The 18,582-nt window shown below is 41.3% G+C and overlaps 1 pseudogene; it reads right to left on the minus strand.

The window, feature by feature from the left end:
- Positions 1–972: 972 nt before the first annotated feature.
- Positions 973–12,948, minus strand: LOC137105081 (NLR family CARD domain-containing protein 3-like; annotated as a pseudogene).
- Positions 12,949–18,582: the final 5,634 nt, after the last annotated feature.

Genomic DNA, 18,582 nt, shown 5'->3' on the forward strand with positions numbered 1-18,582 from the left:
CATGAAATGCTGACTTTCAAACCCGTCAGAGAGCCGCTATACTAAACTAGTTCCACTGTCCCAGAACAGAAGATATCAGGGTACCTGCCGATCACGTAGATAAAGAGGTCCTGTTTCCTTGGTTACAGATGTGGCAAAGTCTGAACGTTAAAGTGTATCTGTTGTGGATCTGGACCAGTAGATGGTGCTGTCATCACCATGTTTAACTGGAGCTAATGTGGTACTTTGGCTTTAGAATAAAGATACAAATTCTGAACTAGAGAAACATTTCCTGAAGAAAATCAGTGACTGATGTGAAACTGCTGCTGATGCTGATTGTCTTTCTTGACTTTTTTATAATTTGAAAACGCAGTCACCTTAATTAAAAAGGCTGAGTCGTGATAAATTCATCAGTGTAAGAATATAACTTGTAATAAAGTACATAACAAAGTGTAACTCATGATTTCTTTTTAAATTTCAGTTCTTAACTATTCAGTGGATGATACTGAAGAAGTCACAGCGGAATAACACACATTTAGTGTTGCTGGAATTTATAACTACAGAGTAACAGACCTTTAAAAGTAAAGGTTAATTTTATAAAGTCAGACATCTTAAAAGTATGAAAACAATATATGAACATAATCTTTAGCATAAATGGTTTGTCAGAAATTAAGTGAATTTGGATCAGAAGGAGGAGGACAGAGCAGCAGCAGAGCAGTCCAGATCCACTGTTGGTCCTCTGTTAGATCCAGAGGATCACACAGGGATGATGGTGGACTTAACATTGTGTCTGACAGTGGAGCTGTTCTCAGAGCAGTTCAGACTGCAGCACTGAGAGTCATCTCCACTTCTTCTGATTCCTCTGTCAGTCACTGCTGGATGAAGCTCTACTCTCCACTCTACCTCCCAGTAACATGGTCCAGTCAGAGCCTCTCTGCACACAACATGCTGCTGCTGCTGCAACATCTGGATTATCAGGACACAGAGAGATCATCACTTCCAGCTGTAGAGAGAATGAGAGAGAACAGAGGAGATCAATGATGTTTCCAGAGACTCACTTCATCATCTGTCAGTCAGCAGAGGTTCTGGTCTGTACAAAGACCACATGGTTACTAAATGTAACCATGGTTCTTTGATTTGCAGGCTTCAGTCAGACTGATCTTAGAGCTGTGACAAAGATGAAACTGATCAATAGTTTAATGTTGAATTCAGATCAGATTTGATGAATGAGGATCACTGTCTCTATACATGTTGTGAGGCTGTCAGCTGGAATCCAGCTTTATTTCCTGTCCACATGAAGACAACAACAACAGTCGTCTTCACATAAACTCAAACACATGATCACAACAAGCTTCTGGCTGATCTGATTGGCTGACAGTTCTCTCTGTCTCTGTCTTTCTGTCCAATCCTGAAGTATGTCCCCATTCTCCTCTCACAGCTTCACTGAGGAAAGCAGCCACTGAGAAGGTTGGAGCTTTACAGTAAAAACTGGATCTTTGCTTTGATACTAACTGGGATTAGTACAATACTGCTGAAAGCAGCATGGACTGACTCAAACCCTCTACTGACGTCATAGTCTCCAGTCTACAGTGTGGACTCTCCACAAGATTAGACAGAAGCTTTACTCCTGAATCCTGCAGCTTGTTTCCTCCCAGGTCCAGTTGTCTCAGATGGGAGGGGTTGGACTTCAGAGCTGAGACCAGAGAATCTGAATCTGCTTAAAGAACCAACGATGTGGATCAAATCATTAGTAATCAATCAGATATGTCCTAATCAATGGTGTTAGAGTGAATTTTTCCTTGTGTTATTGTGGATCATTATATGGACAGAATCAGTGATGACAGCTCATTGATATGGACTGAAAAGAAAGAAATAAGGTTTTATCTTCACTGAGTTCATGTCAATTGATTTTTTCCAAAAATATTAGTTGAAACTTAACAAAAGTTCTGAAGGTTTTATTTCAGTGAACGCACTGAAATAACTATCACTAAACAAATAGATTAGTTTTAGTCCAATATGACATGATATATAATGAGAAAATACAAATAAAACGAAAATATAGTTTTTAGTTAATTGATTTTAAGGAATAAAGACTTAACAGTATCAGTCAGTGAACTGACCTCAGAGTCTCCAGTCTACAGTGTGGACTCTCCAGAAAACCTCACAGCAGCTTCACTCCTGAATCCTGGAGGTTGTAGTTGTAGCTCAGCTCCAGTTGTCTCAGATGGGAGGGGTTGGACTTCAGAGCTGAGCCCGGAGAATCACAGCTGATCTCTGACAAACTGCAGAAACTTAATCTGAATAAAGAATCTAAGATGTTGATCAAATCATTAGTAATTAATCAGATATGTCCCATTCAATGGTGTTTTCTATAAAATGTAAACTAAAAACTAAAACTATTTTACTACTAAACTATTCTGAACAAAAACTATTTGAATCCCAAATTACAGTTGATTTCATGAAAACTTTGGAAAATGTTCAGCAGATATGTGAAATAACAACAATTTCCACTTCATGGACTGAAACATGGAAAAACAAGAGTTTGGTTCTTTAAACATTTTTCAACTCATTTAACAAGAAAATTCCCCTCTATGAAAAAATACAACTGTTTTTATATAAACATTCAATTCAATTCAATTCAATTCAATTCAACTTTATTTATATAGCGCCAATTCACAACAAAGTAATCTCAGGGCACTTTACAGAATAAAGTCAAGATTATAAAGATATATAAAGAGAACCCAACAATTCCCCCTGGAGCAAGCCATAGGCTACAGTGGAGAGGAAAAACTCCCTTTAACGGAAGAAACCTCCAGCAGAACCAGGCTCAGGGTGGACGGCCATCTGCCTCGACCGGTTGGGGTGAGTGGAAAGGGGAGAGAGAAAAGAACAGAGCAACAAAAAGCAACAACAAAACATCGGGCAGATTGGTAGGACCAGTAGCTGCACGCTGGTAGACACACAGCTTCAAAGCCGGAGGACACCTGCAGAAAGGGACAGAGAGAGGGGGACAGAGGAGGACAAAGACAACTATGGGAGAGAACACACAGAGTTAATGACATACAGTGGTGACAATTGCGGGGTGAGAGGAGAGGAGAGATGGTCAATAGGAGGAAAGGAGCTCAGTGCATTGGGGGGTGGGTCCCCCAGCAGTCTAAGCCTATGGCAGCATAACTATAACTAACTATATGCTTTATTAAAGAGGAAGGTTTTAAGCCTAGACTTAAAAGTAGAGAGGGTGTCTGCTTCCCGAATCTGAACTGGGAGCTGGTTCCACAAGAGAGGAGCTTGATAGCTAAAGGCTCTACCTCCCATTCTACTTTTGGAAATTCTGGGAACCACAAGTAGGCCTGTATTCTGAGATCGAAGTGGTCTACTGGGATGATATGGTGCTATGAGATCTTCTATATATGATGGAGCCTGACCATTCAGAGCTTTATATGTAAGAAGCAAGGTTTTAAATTCTATTCTAAATTTAATGGGAAGCCAATGGAGAGAAGCTAGTGAAGGTGAAATATGATCTCTCTTGCTAGTTCCAGTCAGCACTCTTGCTGCAGCATTTTGGATTAATTGCAGGCTCTTTAGGGAGTTACTGGGGCATCCTGAAAGTAGGGAATTACAGTACTCCAACCTAGAAGTAAAAAATGCATGGACCAGTTTTTCAGCATCACTTTGAGACAGGATGCTCCTAATTTTGGCAATGTTCCGTAGGTGGAAGAAGGCTGTTCTAGAGATTTGTTTTATATGTGAGTTAAAGGACAGATCCTGATCAAAAATAACTCCAAGGTTCCTTGCAGTAGTACTGGAGGCAATCTAGGGTAACAATATGGTTGGACATCATATCTCTGAGATTTTTGGGCCCAAATACTATGACTTCAGTTTTGTCTGAGTTTAAAAGTAAAAAATTGTGGGACATCCAGGCCTTTATGTCTTGTAGGCATGAAGCTTTATTAACTGATTATTTTCATCTGGTTCCATAGATAAATATAGCTGGGTATCATCAGCATAACAGTGGAAATGTATGGAGTGTTTTCTAATAATGTTGCCTAAAGGAGACATATATAAAGTAAAAAGTATTGGTCCTAACACAGAGCCTTGTGGAACTCCATAGCTAACCTTTGTGTGCATGGAGTATTCATCATTAACATGAACAAATGAGATCATGAAATCTATCAGACAGATAGGATTTAAACCAACCTAGTGCAGTTCCTTTAATCCCAATTTCATGTTCCAGTCTCTGTAATAAAATGTTATGATCAGTGGTATCAAATGCAGCACTAAGATCTAACAGAACAAGTATAGAGATGAGTCCATTATCTGAGGCCATGAGAAGATCGTTGGTGACTTTTACCAGTGCTGTTTCTGTACATCAATGATTACAGCTCACTGATATGAGGTAACACAACAAATGTTTGTCTTTATTCATTTTAATCACTGATTTTAAATAAGATATCAGTTCTGATGATTCTGTTTATTTTTGTTATTAAAATATACAGTTAAATATACAAATCAGCTTCACTCCTGAAATTATACAGTTAATTAGGAAGAGTGAGGAAAAAAAAGTTGTTGTTTTTTAAATCTAAAAATGAAAGTTTTCAGGTAAAGTAATTACTTAAAGTTGTGGATTAAATATATAAAATCTCCAACAGTATCAGTCAGTGAACTGACCTCAGAGTCTCCAGTTTACAGTGTGGACTCTCCAGAAAACCACACAGCAGCTTCACTCCAGAATCCTGCAGGTTCTCATTTTCGCACAGGTCCAGTTCTCTCAGATGAATCGCCCAGAGAATCACAGCTGATCTCTGACAAACTGAAGTACCTCAATCTGAATAAAGAATCAAAGATGTAGATCAATTCATTAGTAATCAATCAAATATGTCCTAATCAATGGTGTTAGAGTGACTTTTTATTTTTTATTTATATATTTTGTTGCCCTTTCAGCTTATCCCGTGACTTCAGGGTCGCCACAGCATTGTCCGCATGTTGATTTGGCACAGTTTGGTTTTTTTACGCAGGATGCCCTTCCTGACGCAACCCTCCCCAATTTCTACTGGGCTTGAACCAGCACTGGAATTATCAGACAAACATCAGAGAGTGTATTTTTTTTAAATCTGTATAAATGAGGAACTATAGGCTGGATGGCGACAGTCCTGAATGAAGTGATTGACTGATTCCAAATGATCATTAAAACATGATTTATTGTAAAATAAATGACCACACTGAGTTCAGCTTCCTCCTGAATCCTGTTTCTAACTGGATCAGATGTTGGATGTTCTCTTCTCTGATCCTAAATGGAACCTAGTACCTTTCTGTACAAACTCCTGGTTACTGGTTGTGTCTCCACACAAAGTGACATCATTGTCTGACAGGAAGAATCACGCACAGGTTCAAGTGTCACCTATTGATGGAGACAAATCAGACGCCACTAAAGACATGAAGACTTCATGCAAAAACAGATTTTGACTGTGTTCAGTTGTAATTATTAAATGTCCTGCATGCACATAACATTGTGGATGTTTCCAGAATGAGCAGGATTGGCTCAAAGGCTCAGTCTCTACAATCAAACATGGGTCGTGGCTCAGCACTTTGACAATTCTGTCATCAAGGTGAAAAATGCAAGTTTCCAAAGAATTGAGCTCTTTCACCATCTCCACAACATCACAGTGGGAAAAGATTCAGTGCATAAAGGCCAAAGGCAGAAACCACTGTTGAATGTGTGGAACCTTCCAACTGTCAGGCAGTAAAATGTCAGAGAAAGAAAGTTTCATCTTTAACACTTGAGAAAAACTCGGCTTTCCTTAAGTTCATGGTCCACTACTAGTGCAGACAAGGTACTAGTCCAAGGCCCAATCAGACTGTCAGCCTGTTCCTCCTCAGCACCACTTTCCTTCAAGTACAGTCTGCAAACATGGAGACATCTCCCATCAGCCAGTCTGGACTTATTTCACTTTTCTATGTGGACTCAACTTAAAGTCCCACATAGTGTTGAGGGATTTGACCTGAGGAAATGGTTTTTACATTTGTGCTCAGACAAACTTAGAAACTAATGAACCAAACCAAACCTGAACATTCACTTATGGATTTAAGATGGAAAACTGACCTCAGACTCTCCAGGAGACAGTTTGGATTCTTCAGTCCAGAACAAATCAGCTTCACTCCTGAATCCTGCAGGTTGATGTTTCCACTCAGGTTTTACTCACAGACCCCCAATTTTAGTGACTCACAAATATTAAGAAGAATAAAGTTCCATAGTCTGAACTTGTCCTATTCTATATTGAGAAATGCCTTTTATCAAGGCATCAAAAAAAGCTGAAATGCTGAAACTTTAACATCTTCAACCCAAATGTATTTAGTTTACAGAACAGATCAATTTGACTTGTTGTTCCAACATCTTTTATGTGTGTTAAGTGTGGTTGATCACATCTGGACTTACTGAGCCTTTCTGCAGTTCCTCACAGCTGGGATCAGTCTCCGTTGTCCCTCCTCTGATGTGTTGTACTTCTTCAGGTCCAACTCATCCAGAACCTCCTCTGACATCTGCAGCATGCAGGCCAGAGCTGAGCAGTGGATCTCAGGGTCTCTTCTCTGATCTGTTCTCTGACTTCAGGAACTCTTGGATATCCTGATGTACTGAGTGGTCCTTCATCTCCATCAGACAGTGGAAGATGTTGATGCTTTTGTCAGGAAACATTGTATCACCATTCATCTCCTTCAGGTTGTTGATGACTCTCTGGATGATTTCTGGACTGTTGTATGTCTGACCCAGCAGACCTCTTAAGAGTCTCTGGTTGGACTCCAGAGAGAGGCCATGAAGGAATCGGACAAACAGGTCCAGGTGGCCATTTTGACTTTGGAGGGATTTCATGGTTGACTTTAGGAAAATATCCAGAGTTAATTTGTTCCCCAGGAAGTCCTCCAGTACCTCTGTGTTCGTGTTGGTGTAACAGTGGAAGAAGTAAACTGCAGCCAAAAACTCCTGGATGCTCAGATGAACAAAGCAGTAGACTGTTTTCTGGAAGATCACACTCTCTCTTTTGAAGATCTCTGTACAAACTCCTGAGTACACCAAGGCCTCTGTGACATCAAGACCACACTGCTCCAGGTCTTCTTGGTAGAACATGATGTTTCCTTTCTCCAGATGTTCAAACGCCAGCCTCCCCAGCTTTACAAGAACTCCCCTGTCAGCCTCCGTCAGCTCCTGTGGACTGGTCTCATGTCCCTCATCATACTTGTTCTTCTTCCTCTTGGTCTGAACCAGCAGGAAGTGTGAGTACATGTCAGTCAGGGTCTTGGGCAGCTCTCCTTTCTGCTCTGTGGTCAAGATGTGCTCCAGAACTGTAGCAGTGATCCAGCAGAAGACTGGGATTTGACACATGATGTGGAGGCTCCTGGATGTCTTGATGTGGGAGATGATTCTGCTGGACAGCTCTTCATCACTGAACCTCCTCCTGAAGTACTCGTCCTTCTGGGCGTCAGTGAAGCCTCGTACTTCTGTTACCCTGTCCACACATGTAGGAGGGATCTGATTGGCAACCAGATTCCCCTTTCTTGATGAGGTTTGTCAACAGCACGTCAACTGATTACTTCTGTGTGACATCAGACACAACCTCACTGTTGTAGAAATCCAGTGAACGTCTGCTTTCATCCAGGCCGTCAAAGATGAACAAAAGTTTACAGACAGCCAGCTGCTCTGCTGTGACCTTATGTAATGTTGGATGGAAAACATGGAGCAGCGTGAGAAGACTGTACTGCTCATCTTTTATCAAGTTCAGCTCCCTGAACGAGAGCAGAACCAGCACACTGACATCTTGGTTTTCCAAGTCCTCTGCCCAGTCCAGACTGAACTTCTGCACTGAGAAGGTTTTTTCCAACACCAGCGACGCCGTTGGTCAGAACCACTCTGATGTGTCTCTGTTGGTCAGGTAAGGCTTTAAAGATGTCGTGGACCTTGATTGTGTGTCATGGAGGGTCTTCATCTTGGAAGCTGTCTCAAGCTGCCTCACCTCATGTTGGGTATTAACCTCTTCACTCTGTCCCTCTGTGATGTAGAGCTCAGTGTAGATCCTGTTGAGGAGGGTTCCACTTCCTGTTTTATCACTTCCTTCAGTCACACATTCACATCTCCTCCTCAGACTGATCTTATGTTCATGTAAAACCTCCTGCAAACCAACATCTGCTGAAAGATCAGAAACTATGTGAGAATGAAGAAACAGAATCTGGTTTGTTCTTTGTGTTACCAACAAAAACAAACACAAAAATGTTTAAGAATCTGATATTTATAATAATGAACACAGAAAAATGAATATATAATATATAATAAACAGTTTTTATAATATATTATATATACTCACTGAAGAAAACAAACAAAGTCTGTGAAGTGTTTCAGAATATCTCACATTAAAAAGTGCTTAGTCTTACTTTGTACAGTTATGGATCTTTTTCCACACTGGGGACAGGAGGAGTCTCCTGATGAACCAGACTGGTCCCAGTATGAGGTGATGCACTGACTGCAGAACCAGTGTCCACAGCTGGTAGAGACTGGATCCTTCAGGACGTCCTGACACAAAGCACAGCAGGACAGCTGCTCCTCCACAGAAACATGAGTCCTCTTCCTGTTTCTGTGGACATGAACATGTTTTCTGTGACATATTACAGTAGTGGGGTCTGAAAACCAGCTCGTATGCAGCTCTTTCTATACAAGTTTTTCTCCAGTAAAACTTTGTGGGACATTTGTGTTCAAACTTGAAAACCTCTTTGACTTTTCTATAAAGAGATAAAAAGGAAAATAACAGGTCGTTATCATCAGTGGCTGCTTCAGTCATATCACACTGTACTGGACCATTAAACAGACTCCATCTACAGTCAGGAGACATAAGAGGATGGACTGATGGATCAAACTGTATTACAGACACAACTCAGAGAGACGTCTATAGAACACACACATTACTTTATCTGTGTTGTTTAATAAGAGGTTTTCAGTTGAGCACAGAGCATCTTTTCATTAGTTTCTGTCTTTATCCTCTGTTACTGTTTCTCCTGGAGTCTCCACCTTCTTCTGTCCAATAAAACACTGCTGCAGATCTGAAATTTTCATCAGTGCTGCTTTTTTTAAAATTTAACCTGAACCAAAAAGTTCTCTATTAAATCAGGACAGACATGATGTGATTGAAACTTTAGAAACAACAGAAAGTAACGGATTAGTTTTACTTTAGAATCACAGTTCAACACTGAACCATCTTCAGCTCAGTTACAGCACAAACTGTCCCCTAATGTCTCTGGATCTGAGGGTACAGGTTCATTCCACAAGTCTGTAGGTCTGTCTGTGGACCAGTCTCTCTTCAGATTCACCTGGAGACTCTTTGTCTACAGACCCAGTATGTTACACATCAGTAGAACCTGTACTGAGTCATCTACATGTTCTGAACATTTTATCTGCAGCTTTAAACTGAGGCTACATCCACACGTCTCTACACATCTTTGTCTTTCTGTCCAGACTCAAATGATGGTGTCCTAAACCTGAGTTTTTCCAGTCTTTGGAGCGTATACTTCTTAAAACACATAATTTCGCTGTCATGCTGCTCCTACTTCAGCAGCTGAACCCTATGTAACCAAAGCTGGTTGGACTTCCTTTATGACAAAACTCTAAATGTTTCTAATTCCCGGGGCTCTGCTGAAAATGGTCTCACTCAGACTACCTGATTAAATAAAATTAATAATCATTTTAAAATTATCCTAAGGTCCTTTTTTGCAAAACAACAGAATTTATATTACTAAGTAATATAAATTAAGTACTTCACACAGAAAACTTCACACAGAAAATGTAAAAAGACATTATATATTTTGTTTTCCTGCTCACTAAATCATCATCAGCTCAGTTTACAGCATAAACTGTCTCTTACTTTGTGTCTGAGGTTCCAGGTTCAGAACTTATGTTTGGATCATGTTTGGACCAGTCACTCTTCATGGACAGACAGCTGGGTCCTGCTGGCTCTGCTCTCCGTCTGTGGTACTGAGCTCTGCAAACACAAACAGGTTTTTATTCATCAACCACTGATAAATTGTTACTGATGTCCTGCAAACAGGACTTTTAAAAGATTGTAGCAGTTCTCTTGTGTTGATTTCCAGCTTTTCTCTGTGAATCACAGCTGTCAGAGATACTGAGAGGAACATAGGACAAAGGAGTTCTTTGTCTCATTAATATTTGGTTAATTTTTACCACAAAATATCAACTCTGAATCATCAGTTTACAGTAGAAATTGTCTCTTACCTTGTTTCTGAGCGTCCAGGTTCAGAACTTAAGTTTGGAGGATCATGTTTGGACCAGTTACTCTTCATTGACACACTTATGTAAACTCTGTCCCCTTCTTCCTCCATCTTCTAGACTTTTGTCAGTCTGAGAGATGAATAAGTAACACCGACAGTGAGACCAGGACAAGAACCAGACACACACACACACACACACACACAGTAGACAGAACAGGATGTGATACACCCTATTAAAGCCCTGGACATATGTTGTAAAACTGTTGTTTTTCTGTTCTGTTTGTTCTGACCATTTTTGTCTGTGTGGATCTTTGCCTGAGAAACCAGGTCACTCTGTCTAATTAGCTGCCTTAGGTGGAGTCCACCAGCCACTGCCCTGCCCTGTCCCACAGCCAGAGTGGCCTCCAAACCTTTTTAGAGCATTCCTGGATTGTCAGGCCTAGTGCATTACTTCATGTATTTAGTGGAATGTTTTCTAAACAGTAATAAGAACTACCTTGTGGGGTTGTCACTTTTCTAAAAAAAATCACTTTAGAAAGATGTTCAAATTGACAAAATAAGTGTTTGAATTAATTCAAACGCAACGCCCATAACACAATATTGTCATTGTGGAGTCGGCAAACAACTTTATATTTATTGATAATTTTGGTGGTGAACAACTGTAGCAACTGATTCCAAAAAGTAAACAGCCTCCATTTTGTGTCGTTGTTCCCTTGGTTTGTCTGATGTCAGAGCAATTTATAATAAAGTCCATTTAAGTCAGGAAGCAAAACAACAAAAATAATCAATATGTTGTCACAGGTTGATAAACATAAATCTAAGGAAAACTACCAAATTGACTAGAACCCATCTTTTAATTAAGTAGAAATACTCTACATTAACTACATTTCTTATGACCAAAAGCTACAGGTTAAATTGTTTATTCCAAACCTGTGATAAATAAGTTCAGCAGCAGGATAAGAGTCTGTAATAATGTTGAGTTTCCTTTACTTAAGTGATATTGGCTGTTTATATGTTTATATGTCATTTCTATGATTTGTCCATCGTACTCTAAACGCCCTTTGAGCAAAGTACTGCTCAGGTGATCACTAAAAAAGTTTACTGTCAGTGTCATTGATCATCTTCTTAAAATACCTTCGGTCATTTGGTGAGGAAAGCCAGAATTAGGGATGTCCCAGTACCACTTTTTGTGCAAGTACAGCTACTTACATTTGAGTACTTGCCGATGCCAAGTACTGATACAAATACTAAACTGAAAGTTCTAGTATGAATTGCTAGACAGTAAAATCCTCATCAATCCATTGCAGTTAAGCAAATCCTGTGAGAACGTACATTTTTCCGTGTTCTTCTGCCAAAACAAATATGTTTAATAAGCGAAGCAACTTTCCCTGACAAACAGACAAAGCAGATTCAGGCTGTGATCCTAACACTCACCCTGTCTCAGTCTTCACTTTTCCTGCTTCTGCTCTGTTCACTCTAAATCAGGGGTCTCAAACTCAAATTACCTGGGGGCCGCAAGAGGCAGAGTCTGGGTGAGGCTGGGCAGCATCAGGTATTCCCAAAAAAAAAAAGTTTGTTAAAAAAATCTAATCTTTTCAAACGTCATTACTAACAGTTCTTTAACTTCAATGGCTTCTTCTGAACATGAACACGAACGGTTCTTGTGAAAATGGCTTCTCTTGCCTACTTCTTGCCGCCAGGTCCTCTCACATAGCTGAGCCACATTTGGCTTGAGGGAGGAAGCAGTTGAGACCCTCAGAATGGCTTGAAGATGATAGTCAGTAAGTCTGGACCTGTACTTGGACTTATTGAAGTTCAAGTTACAGAAAAACCTTTTGCACAAATATGGTGAGGAAGACCGACTTTCACTTCCTTTCTATGATTCAAGTGAACTATATGCACACGCATAAAATGATGGTGCACATTCGATATAAAGTACCAGGATAGCGAGCGCAAAAAAAGGCGACTGCTACCGGGCTGTTCATCATCAGCTGGGACAGTGGGACACCATTTATTTATTATATACAAACAATGGGATGCAGCCATGGAGGCGTTAATTACTGTGTTCCAGTTTCTGTAATAATCCCATGGATTCAGCGGTACGTCCTGGCCAACACCGATGTACCGTTGGGAGCTGACTGAATGGCCCCATTGAAGGTCCAATCCCCTCGGTGACATCGTCAACGGAACATCGGTGTTGGTCGTTAATGCCGGTAACATTGACTTCGTCCAGCTCGAAGTCAAACACAGTAAGAAGTAGTAATTCTATGACGGTTACGTGATGTTACGCGGGCGCTTCCATAACTGTGCAAAGTTTCTTGCGTCAAGCCCGGCTGATGGCCCCTCCCCCGGAAGCCATATACTCCACTGTGATTGGTCGGTTCGTTCAGTTCTAGTTTGCGCACACAACGCGGTAAAGCGCCGTTCATGTAAAACTCGAGGGCCGCTCTAACATTAAACTTTAATATCTTTCTGCGGGCCAGAAAATCGTCACGTGGCCGCAATTGGCCCCCGGGCCGCGAGTTTGAGATAACTGCTCTAAATCCTCATCAATCCATTGCAGTTAAGCAAATCCTGTGAGAACGGACATTTTTCCGTCTTCTTCTGCCAAAACAAATATGTTTAACAAGCGAAGCAACTTTCCCTGACAAACAGACAAAGCAGATTCAGGCTGTAAATGGAGGCTGAACTCACTGACTGACACCGTAATTGTTCCCTCCCTGTTTTCTTGTACTTGGATCACATGGTCAGTGTGGCTCCGCCCCTTCCATATTTACAGGAAACCAGGTGAGTTTACCTGTGTTTGGGTGTGGTGTTTATAGGAATAGGAGTTTAGAATTAGATATCAAGCAGGAACTATACCTCTCAAACATCTCTTAATGATCCGTCATTTACATTTGTCTCTACACACACACACACACACACACACACAATATTACAAAATAAATAAATAAAAAATTTATAGATATTATCCAGGCATTTAACTTGTCTCATCAACTGGACCTGTGAATTTCAGTCATTCTTAATCAAAACACTAAAACTGTCTGAGACCAGAACAAGAACCAGGACAAACACGTCTGAACAAGAGTCACACGCTGAGAAAACAGGAACTATACCTCTCAAACATCTCTCAATGTTCCTTTCTCCTCATCTGCTCTGGTTACAAATACCGTGCATTGTGAACAGGCCTGTGATGACGCGCATGACAACGTGTCCACGTGACTTCTTGTAACTTCCATTGTAGAGAAGAAACATAAAGTTAAAGTACGCAGTTTGTTCAGACTCCATTTTGAATCGATGGAGCAGAAAGAAGAGAAGTAGTGATAGGGTGAGTGATAGGACATTATTATTTTTAATAAACGAGTTGATGTGGACTAAAATCAAATTTTTGTGTTTAATTCTCGGTGTGTGTAACGGCAGATTCTAAACTGTCCAATAACAGAGTGACTGTACAGGAAGTGACATTCATTCTCACTTCCCGTTAGACTGGATCCAGACTCAGAAAAACATCAGCACATTTATCTGTTACAAGTTACTTTAGTTCCACTATTGGTTGAAGTATTAATGTGGATGTGGTAACATCTGCTCCACCTTCACACATATTACAGTTATGCCCCTGGTCTAGAGGAACCTACACATAACATGATGAGTTCTCCCACTCTTCCCATTCCCAAACAAAACCAGCACGACCAAGAGTCCAAAAACCAAATGGTAGCCATTTATTTACTAGGTGGTGAGCAGTGCCCAAAACAACAAACAAAACCCCCACCTCACCTAACCCCATCAAACAACAAAATAAAAGACAGGGTGTATGACCTAAACTCCTAACTGAAAACAGGAGAACAATGAGCAAAATAAAAGGGCTTCTGCCTCTGACTGTGACGACCTGTTGCTCAATATGTACTGTGAATTATATACTTAGTTATAAACTTATCATGCATCCATACACAACACAAATCATAAACAAGTCTCTCTCACAGAAGCACCTAACTGAAGCCTGAAATTCACAGGAAATGTTGGAGACGTGAGAGACACACGAAATAGCAGGGAGGGACAAATGTGTGTTGAGGACAACCAAAGTGTTGCTGCAGACAAACTGGATCTTTGTCCAATAACTACATCGTCTGATCACATGAAGCCAAATCCTGGTTAATGAAAGCAGCTGAGCTGTGAGATCCACTAGAGTGACATTTCAAATGTGTGAGGACAAAGTTCCTCCTCTCTGTCTCTGTCTCTGTCCAGTGTTTGAAGTTGGTGTTTAGACACTAACAGGAGCAGTACTCAACCAAGTACTGGTTCGGCCCCAACTTCACTTTTCCTGCTGTGTTCACTCTAAACAGAGGCTGAACTCACTGACTGAATGTCATATTTGTTCCGTCCCTGTTCTCGTGTACCTGGATCACATCCTCAGTGTGGCTCCGCCAGATCAGAAATCACTGTTTTCAGGGAGGTTAGTAACCTACCACTTCAGAGTAGAGACTCTCCAGCACCACAGGAATCAAAAGTTATGGAAATCCACATCATGGCCCCACCAACCACCATAAAACAGTGAGGCTTTTCTCTGGATGTGAGCCTGGTATCCACGTCCCCCAAAAAGTATGGGGGACATTCTGGTTGACTGTAAGCTGCTCACTTATGTCCTAGTGCTGCTGTTAATCCACTTTATTAAGTTGTGGTATTTTGTCATGTGACAAAGCTCCATGTAGATTTAGAAGATGTGGTCAGTTTCTCTTTTGATCCATGAGTTTCCAGTTAGTGATAAACATCCAGTACCAGCAGTTTAATCTCACATTTTACCTGACAGACCCGACTCTACAATGATTAAAAAAGCTCGGAAATCTTTGGGACATAACTTCCTGCAGCTGGGGACATTTGCCAGACAGGTCAAAGGTTAGTGTGGGGGACGGGGGAGGTTAGTGTGGAGGCTGCTAGACTTCACCAGAACATGTTAATATGTTAGTCAATGTAACATGCGCTTCATTCACATATGAGACACAAGTGCAAGAAAGAGCAGATAAAAGTTTTTTTGTTTTTTTTTAAATAGATGCAAGCGCATAAGAAGATGTTGAAGAGTTCTGTTTTCAGCAATTTTGAGTTTGGTAGCTCGTTCCACCAACGTGGGATCATTGTGCTGTAGAGTTTTGCTTGGTGTCTTTTGTGCGGTGCTGGGTCTCTTCTTCTTCTTACTGTCCTCTGTGTGCCTTAAATTCCCCCTGAGGAACAAGTGTTTTTGAAGTTGAAGTAAAACAAACCTTCATGTGCCCATGAAGCCACCTGGTGGTCAAATGGAGTCAGTGCAGGTGATTGTTGCTGGTTATATGTGTAGAAATGGATCTTTAAGCTAATGTCCTGTGGCTGCAGCTCTGTGATTTTAGCATCTGCCTTTTACTTCCCACAGTGTGAGGATTGTGGGTTTTGATCCCATGTCCACTCTGATTTTTTGTTTCTTTCTGTGTGTGACTGTGTCGCAAGTCGGCTGCAACACACTCAGCAGCCCAGTTGTCGTTATGTGAAGCTGTCCACACACACACTGAGTGTGTCTCTGCAATCTGCAGACATGGAGAATCAATGAGATGAAAAATGAACCCATCAACAGAGAGTCACAGTAAATTTGTGGACTTTATGTGCTGCTGACTCACAGTGGATCAATGTACAATCAGATGTTTTTATTTAATCATTGTTATGATGCTTTCCAGGTTATGAGAAGTGCATGTTTAACGTGCAAAGCTCAAACCTAAAGTACAGGTATCCTAATACTTCTCTCACCAAACTAAATGTAAATCATGCTGTGCTCGGAATATTTTCACCTGGAGGTTTTACACATTCGGTATTGAAGACAGAGACTGTTGTTCAGAATCATTGTCCAATTATTTTGTAATGACATAACACATGCAAACAGTTCATTATTATAACTGATAATAAATACACAGCAAATCTAATGAGCAGAGCTGACAGAGCCAAGCACACAGTTCATCACGTAACAAGTCCACACGTTCACTACATGATGTAGTGATTGTTGTCCAGCTTTGTTCACACTTGTCTCAGTGTCAATCATCGTGCTTGTTGTTGGTGTGTCTGCACAGACATAGTTGGCCAGAAAAAATGGTTCTGAATCTGATCAGTGTGAGTAACGCAAGGAGATTACTACCTGGGTTCAGGTCCAGAGGCCTGAGAAGTCAGGACCAGTGATTGTTCTGGGCAGTCACAGAGCTCAGAGAGGCCAAAGAACCAATAAGAGATTTAAAATGACTCCAAAGTATAAGAACCAACCAAAAACACACAGAATGAGCACAGATAATATGACAGTCATGTGAAGTCATTACATGTCTCTTTCTGTCTGGGGGTCCTATAAGGGAACAGCAGGGGTCCATTTGTTTATATAGTTCACTGGACATTTGGACAGTTAACAGCAACAAGATTCAAATGCAGCACTTATAACCAACTCTACACACACGGGGATCAGCTGAGCAGTCGAAACAGGTACAGATTTGTGGCCTGGTCAGGATGTCCACATGATAACTGTCCCCACAAGGCCCAGTTTCCCGAACAGATCAACAGATCAGTTGCTGAAGATGAGTGGATGTCTCTGCTGGGTCTCTGTGTCCTGAGATCATGTCACTGAAGCTGATTACTGTCTTTGTGAAGCCCTGTAAACACACAGTGGACCATGTCTGGACAGTATATAATTCTTTTCCAACAGGACAAAGGTATTATATTAATCTGATGTACAGTACGTTTGTCTCCTTGGTTGAATTTGGGGTTATTTATAACAGCTTTCTGATATTTAATTTTTAACCCCCATCATCCATCATTAATTTGCTGTGACTGATTTCATTGTGACTTTTGGAGCTTTGTGTTCTTATGTCCACAGCCTTCCTGTGAACTGTGCTCTATGTGAAGTCAGTGAAGCTGACCTGCTTTTTTAATCAGATCTGATGTTCTTGCGTTGATGCTTGAGCACAAACAATTTGACAGAGTCATGTGAAGTCATTATGTCTCTGTCTGTCTGGGGGTCCTATATGGGAACAGCAGGGGTCCATTGGTTTATATACATCTCTCAAAACAGGGACTTTTCCAACCTCTTTCAAGCAGGCCTTGATTACCCCACTGCTCAAGAAGCCTTCTCTTGATCCCTCTGTAGTGGAGAACTACAGACCTGTCTCCCTCCTTCCTTTTCTGGCCAAGACTATGGAATGAGCTGTCTTCAACCAACTCACAGACTTCCTTTCCAAGAATAACCTCCTCGATGTCAACCAGTCTGGCTTCAAGAGAGGTCATTCCACGGAAATGGCACTCCTGACTGTTGTGGAATATCTTCGAGCTGCAAAAGCCACAGGTCAATCGTCTGTCTTAATTCTATTTGATCTATCATCAGCCTTTGACACTGTGAACCATCAGATACTCTTGTCCACACTCTCTGACTTGGGCATCTCTGGATCAGCTCTAGAATGGCTTTGTTCTTACCTATCAGGACGAAGCTTCAAGGTATCCTGGCGGGGGCATCTTTCTAACTCTCATAGCCTCTCTACCGGTGTGCCGCAGGGCTCAGTTCTTGGTCCTCTCCTCTTTTCTATCTATACTTCATCCCTAGGTGCCATCATTCACTCACATGGTCTTTCCTATCACTGCTACGCTGATGACACACAGCTCTTCCTGTCCTTTCCACCGGACGACTCCACTGTCTCATCGCGTATTTCTGCCTGTCTCTCAGAAATCTCAGCCTGGATGAGTGAGAGACACCTTCAACTCAACCTCTCTAAGACCGAAGTCCTTGTCTTCCCAGCCAGACCTTTGATGCAACACAACATCAGCATCAACATTGGATCTACAGTGATTGTCCCCACTAATTCGGCCAAAAATCTGGGGGTCATCATCGACGACCAACTGAGCTTTAAGGACCACATCTCCTCAGTCTCTAGGGCTTGCAGATTTGCTCTTTACAACATCAGGAAGATCAGACCCTACATGACGGAATATACAACCCAACTCATTGTACAGTCGCTGGTCACATCTCGTCTTGATTACTGCAACGCTTTGTTGATGGGGTTACCGATATCCACAATCAAACCCTTGCAGATTAATTTTTAATCAGCCAAAAAAGACCCATGTCACACCACTTTTTAGATCTCTACACTGGCTTCCTGTTGCTGCTCGCATCAGGTTCAAAGCTCTGTCTCTTGCTTACAGGGTTGTTAACTCGACAGCTCCCGCTTACCTCAACTCACTCATTCAAGTCTACAATCCTTCTCGCCCGCTGCGGTCTGCCAACGAACGACGTCTGGTGGTCCCAGCACCGCATAGAAGACACCAAGCAAAACTTTTCAATGCAATGATCCCACC

This window comes from Channa argus, chromosome 19 (genome assembly GCF_033026475.1).
Source record: "Channa argus isolate prfri chromosome 19, Channa argus male v1.0, whole genome shotgun sequence".
NCBI lineage: Eukaryota > Metazoa > Chordata > Actinopteri > Anabantiformes > Channidae > Channa > Channa argus.